General features: G+C 51.0%; 1 non-coding gene across 1 annotated transcript; it reads right to left on the bottom strand.

The window, feature by feature from the left end:
• Nucleotides 1-11,312: 11,312 nt before the first annotated feature.
• On the bottom strand, nucleotides 11,313-11,385 carry TRNAE-UUC (transfer RNA glutamic acid (anticodon UUC)). Its single transcript has one exon. It is a non-coding gene; the product is annotated as a tRNA-Glu (tRNA).
• Between the last annotated feature and the right edge of the window lie 357 nt (nucleotides 11,386-11,742).

Genomic DNA, 11,742 nt, shown 5'->3' with positions numbered 1-11,742 from the left:
GAGAAACCCACTCACCGCAACTAGAGACCAGCCCCGACTCACCTCAAGTAGTAAAAGCCTGCAACAATGAAGACCCAGCACAGCCAAAGATAAGATATTAATAAAGAAATTTTTTAAAAGAATAACATAAGCCCAAGGACAAAACATCAACTGATTAGAACCAAATAGATCCAAGGTGGTGGACAAGTTGACTTTCATTAGACCTTGAACCTCAGTATACACTCATTGTAACACATCACCAAGCTAAATGGCACATCCACAGGCGGCATGACAGTTCCAAAGCCCATCATAAAGGTCTAAAGGTTGGCAGTGGCCCAATTCCTGGAAATCCCCACCCTTTCTCCAAAATGGCTAGAATACGCCTCCCTCTTATTAGCCTATGAAACGATCCACTCCTATAAAGACTGACAACCCCAGGGTACGCCCCGGTGCTCCTCTCACCTTCTGAGATAGCCCAGACTCTGTCTGTGGAGTGTGTTTCTCCCCAGATAAAATCCACTTCTAACCTATCACTTTGTCTCTCACTGAACTCTTTCTGCAATGAAACATCAAGAACCTGAGCTTCATTAAGTCCCGAGACCAGCGGTGTGATCTCAGTTAAAAGACCACAGGTTCAAGTCCCGCTCTGAGTTACATGGGTTCAGTTCATGTGTCAGCAAGTTCAAGATGGGGCTGCTTGGGGCTTGACTGAGAGGTCAGGAGGTGCCTGGGCCCCCTCTCAGTTCTGGGTCCTGGGTCATTTGCATGGGCTGCATCTTAAGGTGGCCCTCCTCCCGCAGTGGCAGATGACTGCCAGCCCTCCCAGCTCCCGTTCATCCTCAGTGATTTTGTCTTCCCCAAGGTTTCTTCAAAAGTTCCAGGATGGAGCCTTATCGACTCAGGCCACCTGCCCCGGGGCTGGGGAGATGCACCGTTGTGATGTTTTCATTTTCTGGTCACCTGCTCCACTCAGGGGCTGGGGGCTAGGGTTAGTTCCACCCAACAGGGAGAGGGAGGGGAGGTTCCCAGAGGAAGGTCCAGGAGCTGCCACCAGGGGATGGGGAAGGAGGGCCAGACAGGGCGGACCTCAGATGGCCTCCGTGTTAGTTTCCTGTGCTGCTCTAACAAACTATCACAAAATGACCCGTGTGTGTGTGTGTGTGTGTGTGTGTGTGTGTGTGTGTGTGTGTGTTCAGTTGCTCAGTCATGGCCAACTCTTTGCGACCCCATCGACTGTAGCCCCCCAGGCTCCTGTGTCCATGGAATTCCCCAGAATTCTGGAGTGGGTTGCCATTTCCTACTCCAGGGGGATCTTCCTGACCTAGGGATCGAACCCATGTACACTGCATCGCAGGTAGATTCTTTACCACTCAGTTCAGTTCAGTCAGTCAGTCGTGTCCGACTCTTTGCAGCACACCAGGCTTCCCTGTCCATTACCAACTCCCAAAGCTTGCTCAAGCTCATGTCAATCAAGTCAGTGATGCCATTCAACCATCTCATCCTTTGTCATCCCCTTCTCCTGCTAGCACCACCTAAAACAACACAAATGTATTATCTTACAGTCTGGAGGCCAGAGCCCTGAAATCAAGGTATCAGCAGAGCTCACTTATGGAGGGCCCAGGGAAGAATCTCTTTCCTTGCCTTTTCCAGTGCCTAGAGGCAGCCTGCATTCCTTGACTCATGGCTCCTTCCTCCAACTCCTCTTTCTCTCTGCTCTGGTTGCCATACAAAATAGCACTGACAGGATGACTTGAACAATAGAAATCTATGTGTTACACCTCTGAAGGCCAGGAAGTCCTGGATCAAGGTGCCGGCTTAATTCCTAGTGAGAATTCTCTTCCTGGCTTGTAAACGGTCACCTTCTCATCGTGGCCTCACATGGGCTTTCTTTAGCATGTAAACACAAGTTGGGGGTGGAGGTGGAGAGAAGAGTAAGAAGGAGGAAGAGGAGAAGAAGAAGAAAGAGGGACTCTTCCCTGGTGGTCCAGTAGCTATGACTCTGTGCTCCCAATGCAGGAGGCCTAGAATTGATCCCTGGTCAGGGAACTAGCTCCCATGTGCTGCAACTAAGATCCAGCACAGACAAATAAAGTGAAGTCACTCAGTCATGTCCGACTCTTTGCAACCCCATGCACTGTAGCCTACCAGGCTCCTCCGTCCATGGGATTTTCCAGGCAAGAATACTGGAGTGGGTTGCCATTTCCTTCTCCTGGAGATCTTCCTGACTCAGGGATAGAACCCGGGTCCTCCACATTATAGGCAGACGCTTTGCCATCTGAGCCACCAGGGAAGTCCAACAGCCAAATAAATAAATATTTAAAAAAAAGAAGAAGGAGGAGGGGAAGGAGGGCAGAGGGAGGAAGGGGAAGGGGAGAAAGGAAATGGACAAGGGGAATGGGGAGAAGGATAGAGTGCAACCTCTCAAGTGTCTCTTCTTGTAAAGACATTAATCCTATCTAGTCAGGGCCCCATCCTTACGACCTCGTTTAATCTCAGTGAGTTTCTTAGATGCCGCATCTCCAACTATAGCCACACTGGAGTTGGGGGAGTTGTTAGGGATTAAATATGTGGATTCTGGGGGGATACAACATTGAGCTCATGACTGTCTCTCTCTGTCTGACCCTCCTGCCTCTCCTTTATAAGGACTTTGTGACCATGTGGGGCTCACCTGGATAATACAGGCTAATCTTACATCTCAAGGTCTTTCATCACGTCTATAAAGTGCCTTTTGCCAGCAAACTCACATCGTCACAGGTCCAGGGAATTCAGAAGCAGACACCTCTGGGCAGCCCTTATTCTACCACCTCCCCTGCAAGGATTAGCCCCGTGTCCATCCTAATGCCAGTCCTGACTCCTTACTGGTGACAAATTATTCAGTCCTGCCTCAGACAACCATACAGTCTCTCAGATCTTGCAGTTGGAACCCTGTCCCTGACCTTTGATCTATGCAAATAGAACCTAGCACTCAGTCCAGTGGCAGACAGAAAACCTTCTCCTGATTGGGAGGTGGCAGGGTGGAGCCGAAGCCCAGCGCTGCTGAGAGTCCAGAGAACCTGCAGCATCACTGTCACCTACTGCACCAGGAAGCCACCAGACGGTACAGTGAGGGGGAAGGACCTGCTAGAAGAAGGGAGGGACTCAACTGCTCCCAAACTTTCTGACTCACCTACGTGGACTCAGGAGAGAATTCCAGATCAGTAAAAGAGCTTTAAGATCCTCCCAAAAGAAAAGGAAATGATACAAATGAACTTACAAAACAGAAAGAAACTCACAGACTTAGAGCATGAACTTATGGTTGCCAGGGGAAGGATGTGGGGAAGGGATAGTTAGGGAGTTTGGGATGGACCTTGGAGAGCAAGGAGATCAAACCAGTCAATCCTAAAGGAAATCCACCCTGAATACTCATTGGAAGGACTTATGCTGAAGCTGAAACTCCAATAATTTGGCCTCCTGATGCGAAGAGCTGACTCATTGGAAAAGACCCTGATGCTGAGAAAAATTGAGGGCAGGAGGAAAAGGGGACGACAGAGGATGAGATGGTTGGATGGCATCATTGACTCCATGCACATGAGTCTGAGCAAACTCCAGAAGATGGTGAAGGACAGGGAAGCCTGGAGTGCTACAGTCCATGGGGTTGAAAGAGTTGGACAGGACTGAGTGACTCAACAGCCACAACAAATATTTTAAATGGATAACAGCAAAGGGAACTCTGCTCAATATTATGTGGCAGCCTGGATGGGAGAGGAATTTGGAAAATGGATACATGTATATGTATGACCGAGTCCTTTCATTGTCCACCTGAAACTATCACAACTTTGCTTGTTAATTGGCTATACTCCAATACAAAATAAAAAGTTTAAAAAACAAACAAAAAAAGATTCCCCCAAAGTGAGTGATTTATGAGAGGAGAGGGAGGTGGATACCAAAATGGTCACACTTCCCTGAGCTGGCACCTCCAGGACTGACTCCATACTCAGCAGTGTCCTGGCAGCCTTCATTCGGCCATTAGGACCCCAGCAGTGGTGTTTGTGGACAAGGCTCTGGGCCTGCAGAAGCATTCTGGTCTCAGCAAACCCCAGGAAGGGAAAGGACTCCCCAGTAGAGCACTCCGGCTGTGGCTGATGCCCTGCTGCTCTCTGCCATCCTCAGGGCCACTCTGTAAAAAGCCCAGCCACCCCCACCTCCCACATCCTGTTCATCTGGACTCCAGGGAACTGAGGCCTCCATAGCTTAAGTCACTCTGCTTGGGCTGGGCCCTGAGGCTCCTGTCCTGGGGAGAAACAGGTCCCTCCGGGCTGGGGGCTAGATGCGCTCCTGGACCTGGCAGGCTTCCAGGAGGGATTCCAGAGTCCAGAACCCTCTGCTCAGCCATCAGTGACCAGCAGCTGGAGAGATTGAAAAGGACTCTTTGGTGAAGTCAGAGACTGAGCAGCGCCCTTGTTTGCAGCGGACAAGTCCGGGCACTGCTCAGCTGGCACAGGGCCCCTGGCCAAGGCTGGCTAGCCACACCCTTGGACAAGCCAGGTTTTTCCTGAGTGGAAGCAGGGTTCAAATCCCATGTGCTCTGCAGGACCCAGGAGTCAGGCAGGCCATCCGGGTCCCGTAGGAAAGGTGGGGAATGCTGGCCGGCAGCCGGGGAGGGGATGAGAGAGGATGCGGAGACGCTTCCAGGCTGCTTCTCCACCCTCCTGAGTCACACGGGAACGTTTAAGACCAGAGGCAGGTGGCCGGGGCGGGGGGAGGGGGGCAGGGGGGACGGGAACCTTCTCACATTCCCTGCTAGGATCACCGTGGGGATAGGAGGAGGGGGGCCTGGAGGGGGCGAGGGAAGCTGGGAAGAGGCAGGGAGGAGGGTCAGCTGCAGCTTCAGCCTGTTCGCTGCTTCCTCTCCTCCCCACCTCCCTCCTGGCCAGGGATGTGGCCCACCAAGACCTCATTCTCTGGACTCACTGGTGGGCCCCACCCACAAGGACAGGGGACTGGCCTCCCCACTCCCCTCAGATCCCAGGGCAGCCTGGACTCACATTCACCCCACTCCCGCTCTTTCTCACCCCCATGGGCTCCCCTTTCACTCTATCCCAAACATCCATCATCAAGCCAGGCAGGCCCTTGCAGGGCAGTAAACACCACTCTCATCTCTGTCTTGGCATCACGGCACAGTCTTTCTAGTCCCCACTATGCCCCAATGGGGTCCCTCAAAAATTAGTAACTAAGCAACCAGCAAGAGCTGCCTTGCATGACCCCAGAAGAGGGGACTAGAGACCAGCCTGGGTTCCCCCCACCGAGCCCCTGCCTGGGCTTTTAACAGGAGCTGCCCTCAAGCCCCCTCCCTGGGAGGATCCCGATGTCACTGGGATCCACGGGCTGTTTCTGGGCACCATCCTTGTTTGCCATTTGGTGCTTCGAGCAAGCAGAGCCCTGTTTTGCTAGCTGCCGGCTGGCAGCTTGGTCCATCCTGCAGCTGGAGGCCGAAGCAGGGAGCCCTGAGAAGCCCTTTGAAGTCTCGTCTGGGCTGACAGCAATTCCCCCTGGCCTCCTACCAGGGGATCCCACTGCCTCTGGTGTGGACAAACACCTCCAGAGCTCCGAAAGTGCAGCCATCTTTCCAGAAAACATGCAACCAGGCTGGGCCTGCTGGAAACCATTGCACGCAGTTCTTGGGGCTAGACCCATCGGGGTTGATGGCTCTCTGCAAACTGACATGGGCTTTAGGGTGCAAAGAGGAACCAGAAGACCTCAGGGTGTCGAGCTCAGCCCCACCCCGACTACCTCTTACACAGGCAGGACTGAGGAGAACCTGGCGGGGGTTGGGGGGGCAGTGTTTAGTGCCAGCTGCTGCCTTGTACCCAGGCCTAGAGGGCGGGCAGCGGGGATTAGTCAGAGATTCCAAGTTGGGTCCTTGGCGAGCCCAATCATGGGGATCTTCTCCAAGTGAAAACCTCGGCCCGGTTTTGCATGGAAGTTGGCCTATGAGCTGGAAAGAGCCCGGTCCACCCGGCTGGAGATGTTGATGGCCCAGGCCACGCCAACCTCCAGGGGTCTGGAGGGGGGAGGAGTTTGGCTTTGCTATCTCTGCCCCTGGAGGAGAGGGGTGGGTTCCTTCCTGTCAGGACACATAAGGGGTTTGGAGACTAGCAACTGAGCCTCCAATTCAGCTGCCCACAAACATCCCTGAACAGTGCTCTCTGCCAAGCCCCACGGATGGTGGTGAGATGTGGAAATAGACAAAACCAGTACCTGTCATAGAGGAATTCCCAGGAGATAGGTAAATGGCATCACAGATGTACAGAAGCCCAGAGAAGCCACTGAGAACCACCTGAGAAGTGCCCCTGAATTGAGCCTTGCACTGGGTCAGCAGGAAGGGGTAAGGATGCTGGGAGAGCCCTCTGTAGGCGTGAGAGGGGCCGGGGCTCAATTGCTCAGCCATCCCCTTCCAGTGCCCCCGTGTGCCAGGCCCTGGGAGGTGTGAGCCAGCACACAGCCCCCCACCCTGAAGCCTCTGTCGTCCAGGAGGCCAGAGGCCGCAGCTGCACCTGCCCGGCCGACGGCCAGGGGAAGTGACTCGCCTCCCAGGCTCCTGCAGGCTGCATCTCGAGGGAGCCCACAGGAAAAAGTTTGCAAGTTTTATGGCCACTGAAGTCAACTTGGGCCTGGGCTGGGTGCAGGCCAAGCCGGCCGGTTCTAATTAGAGGACTGGGCTCCTTGCAGTGGCCCTCGGGGCTGGGGGCGACGCCAGGTTTGCAGAATGGCCAGCACTGTTTTGTACTGGTATCTCCTGGCAACGGGGGCCACTCTGACAGAGGAGAGGCACCCCGGGAGCCGGTGAGAGCTGAGGCCAGCCTGCTGCACGGCCTGTGAGCAGCCAGGCCTGGCTGCCCTGGGCTGGAGCTGGGCCTCCCACCCTTGCCGGCCCCTCGAGGGACTGAGCTTGGGGAGACCGGGTCCCTGTGGGGCTGAGGAACCACTGCCCTCTCCTGCCCACGGCACCAGGGCCAGGACCCAAAAGAATGAGGGCAGAGCCTGGTACTGGAAATTACTTTATTGCCTTAGGTTGCCCTGAGCTAGCATTCTAATACCACGCCTGGCACATGCATAGTAGGTGCTCAAAATAATGAAGGACAATGGGAAGTGGGAGGGAGGTTTGAGAAGGAGGGGGCATATGTATACCTATGGCTGACTCATGCTGATGTACGGCAGAAACCAACATCATATTGGAAAGCAATTATCCTCCAATTAGTGTATTAGTGAAAGTCACTCAGTTCAGTTGCTCAGTCATGTCCAACTCTTTGCGATCCCGTGGACTGCAGCACGCCAGGCTTTTCTGTCCATCACCAACTTCACCAGGCTCCTCTGTCCACAGGATTTCCCAAGCAAGACTACTGGAGTCGGTTTCCATTTCCTTCTCCGGGGATCTTCCCAACCCAGGGATCAAACCTGAGTCTTCTGTATTGGCAGGTGTGTTCTTTACTAACAAGGGAAGCCCAATCCTCCAATTAAAAATAAATTAAAAATTTTTTTAAAAGAAGCCAAAAAAAAAAAAAAATTAACCGGAACCCAGTGTCCAGATAACACCTAGCACACAGTAGGTGCTCAAAAAATATAGCCTGAATAGCCAAATCCAGTGGTTAGAACTTTGACTGGCCTATGGCAGGAGCTCACTATGAATGTGTTGAATGAAGGAAGCAATGAGATTTATCTTCAGCACAACACCATCGGCTAGAAGCAGGTACTCTGCTGTGCTTCCCCCCCACCCCACCCTGCACCCCCAGTATCCAAGCCGGAGGTTCCTGCCCCACTGCTGGGGGTGGGGGTGGGAGAGAGACGCCCGCAGGCAGCTGGTCAGACAGTGTGAGTCTGGCCTTTGAGTGCTATTCCCGGCAGTTCCTCTGATTCACAGCTGTCCCAGGAACAGTCATGGCTATGTCAATAAATATTGGTGACTCTCAATGACCTCTCCGTCTCGCAGGGCTGTTTGGGCCTTCCTGCTCCAAAAACCCAGTCCAGGCCATTGTTATTCCAGCCAGTGTGTAACTCCTCTGGCCAGTGAGAGGGCCTCAGAGAATGAATGACCTTGCTGAGCTGATAATCCAGGAAGCATGTGCTGTGTCCCAGCTTTGCCTTTTCACATACCCACAGCGCCCCAGACCGCCTGGGAATTTGTGAACCTGGATGCGGACGGCTGGGCAATGTTGGGACCCAACGCAGAAAGAGGCAGAAAGATACTCAACTTTGTCCCTGCCCTTCCCCCCGCACCCCTACCTTGGCTGTCCCTTGTCTGCCTTCGTGATCTGAATGGACACCACACGCTGGGCAGAGACAAGCTGCCCTTGTGGTTTTCAAGGTCCTCGCTTTCCATGGTTCAGACTCAAGAGTTCGAATTTGCAGTATTTCCTCTATTGCACCCTCTTTATGGGGTGCAGATTTTATCACCAAAGGACAGCACAGTTATGAGCACAGGGGATTTCCTGTCATCTCCTAGATTCAACTTCAAAAAATATTTATTGCCTGCCATCTATATGCCTGGAACTCTGGGGAACAAAACCAAACCAAAGACAGACTCAGCCCAGCCCTCAGAGAGCTGGCAAAGCAGATGATTAAAGAAGCTACTGCTTAGAGAAGGATTAGGGCTTCTGTGGTCAAGCTCAGATGCTACCAGAAAATCACGAAGACAAAAAGGGCCTGCGACCAGCCACCACGTGTAATTCTTGTTTGGATCCTGGATTAAAGAAAAATAAGGCTGGTCACTAATTTTAGGGACTATTGGAAAATTAAATTATGGATTGCATATTGGATCATATTCCTGTATCAAAGTTAAATGCTTGGGCATAAAAGTGGAATTTGGGTCATGCAGGAGACTGATCAAGACTGATCTTGATCTTAGAAGGCCCTTGTTTAAATATTCAGGAGATGGGACTTCCCTGGTGGTCCAATGGTTAAGACTCTGAGCTTACAGTGTAGGGGGCCCAGGTTCCATCCCTAGTTAGGGAACTAGATCCCACAGGCCTCAAAGGAGATCATGTATGCTACAACTAAGACCTGGTGCAGCCAAATAAATTTTATAAACAAATATTCAGGAGTGAGGGTCACTGTGTCTGTGATTGGCTTGACTATGTGCGTGTCATTGAAGAGTCATCACCTGCAGGCTGACCAGGAATTAGCTGAGAAAAGTGGGGAGAAAGTACACAGGACTGGGGTTAGCCTGGCAGAGGCCAGCACTCAGGAGTGGATGCAGGGAGAATAGGTGAGAGGCAGGACGTCCTAGGACGTAGCAGGCAGGAGGCAGCCAGAAGGCAGGATGAGGATGGTGGCAGTGGGTATGGAGACAAGCAGGGGTAACTGGAGGTAGAATTGACAACGCATGGTGCTGGATTGTATGTGGGGAGAGGGAGTGTGGAAAGGTCGAGAGACCTTCTGGTTTCTGGCATGAGATCCAGGACAATTGGAGGTACACAGTCAGAGGCAGAGACCTGACCTGGAGAGAAGCAGATTTGGAGTGGGAGAAGGTCCAGGCTCGGATCAGACTTGTCACATTTGGGGCTTGTCAGTTCAGTTCAGTCGCTCAGTCATGTCCAACTCTTTGTGACCCCATGGACTGCAGCACGCCAGGCTTCCCTGTTCACCACCAACTCTCAGAGTTTGCTCAAACCCATGTCAATCGAGTTGGTGAGGCCATCAAACCAACTCATCCTCTGTTGTCCCCTTCTCCTCCTGCCTTCAATCATTCCCAGCATCAAGGTCTTTTCCAATGAGTCAGTTCTTTGCATGAGGTGACCAAAGTATTGGAGTTTCAGGTTCATTATTAGTCCTTCCAATGAATATTCAGGACTGATTTCCCTTAGGATTCCTTTGGAGCTTGTAGGGAATCTCAATTAGAGTCCCAGGTGTCCTCCTGCCAATGGAGGAGACGCAGGAGATGGGTTCGATCCCTGGTAGGGAAGATCCCCTGGAGGTGGAAATGGCAACCCATTCCAGTAATCTTACCTGGAGATCCCACGGACAGAGGAGCCTGGCAGGCTACAGTCCATGGGGTTGCAAAGAGTTGGACAAGACTGAACATGCATGCACGGCATGCACTGCCCCCCTAAAACTATGAAGCCAGAACTCTGACCTCAGAAATGGACTGTGGGATGCTGTGTCCTTCTGCAACGCCATCCAGCCTGATGGACGTCCAGACAGAAGGACATCTAGAGCAGAAAATGTGTGACTGCCCATCCCGTGTCTGTTTTCCCAGGTTCCTCCCCATCTGCCTGGAGTGATGGGCAGGACTGGGACCCTGGGACGGTGACATCCTCCATCCCCACGGGGCTCTCGACAGGAGCCAGGATCCCGACATGCACCCAGGGGCCACCCGCCTCCTGTCACAGGTCTGATTTCCCAGAACTCAGTGGAAACAAAGCCACACACTTCAGCCTGGATTTTCTGTGTTCCCACTTGTCTTGTTTATTTATCACTAGCGCAATGCTGCGGCAAGGTTTGATCAAATGGGAGCAGTCTGGGTCAACGTCAGGAATCAGGCTGTGTGCCTGGGCCCTTCCTGACCACCTGCAGGCAAAGAACTCCCCCCACTATTTAGTATTCACTCAGCATATAATTACTGAGCACCTACTGTGTTTCAAGCATCATCCTTTTTTTTTTTAACCAAAGATGATTTGTTTTTTTCTCTCTTTCTTTTTTATTTTTTGAATTATGAAAGTGTAATAATACATTTACAGGAGACTTGGAAAATACAGAACACAGTTACATATAGTTCCACTATATATTCAAATTCTTTTTTAATATTACAATTCTTTTTAAGTAGATAAATTAAGATTTTTAATTGGAGTTTCAATATCAAGCCCTCAAAAATTAATAGAATGAATAGACAGAAAAGTAGAAGGATATAGTAGACCTGAAAATCACCATGAACCAATTCAACATAATTAAGATTTATACAATTTTCACACAATAGTAGGATACAAATTCTATTCAAGTTCCCACAGACTATAAACACTGAAACATATCCAGGGACATAAGATCAGGTGCAAAAGTTTGATAGTCTAAAAGTATTGAAATCCTACAGAGTCTGTTCTCTTATCACTGTGGAATTAAGTTAGAAAACAACATCCAAACATATTTGAAAATTACCCATATATTTTCAAATGCAGTGTGACATTTACCAAGAGAGATCTTAGACTTAGCCATTGAAAGCCTCAATAAAGTTGGAAGACTGAAAACATTATTTTTTTTTAAGAAAGTATTTATTTGGCTGTACTGAGTCCTAGTTCCAGCACACAGGATCTTTGATCTTCATTGTGGCATGCAGGATTTTTTAGTTGCAGCATGTGGGATCTTAGTTACCCGACCAGGGATTGAACCCAGACCCTCTGCATTGAAAGTGCAGAGTCTTAACCACTAGACCACCAGGCAAGTCCCTCCAGGCATCATTCTAGATGCTGGCAATAGACTAGTAGGCAAAACAAGATGTTGAGCTATGCTAATAATCATTTCTTATTGTGATAAATAATTAACAAAATACAGATAATAATGGGTAAGCCTGTGGTCATGCCTACTATTTATGGAGCACTCAGTTTACGCCAGGCTCTGTGCCCAGTGCCCTCCTTCAACCTTCACAACCACCTATGTGTACTAGTAATATCCCCACTTGACAGAGGACAACACAGGCTCAGAGAAGCTAGGTGCCAGCCGCCCTTCAGTAGGTGGGAGTTAAGAAGTTTGAGACTCGATCCTGGTCTAGGTCTGCCCTCAGAGGTTCAGTCTGATGCT

This window comes from Dama dama, chromosome 14 (genome assembly GCF_033118175.1).
Source record: "Dama dama isolate Ldn47 chromosome 14, ASM3311817v1, whole genome shotgun sequence".
NCBI classification, from domain to species: Eukaryota; Metazoa; Chordata; class Mammalia; order Artiodactyla; family Cervidae; genus Dama; species Dama dama.
Note: the sequence above shows the minus strand (reverse complement) of the source record. Positions and strands in the feature narration are given on the sequence as shown.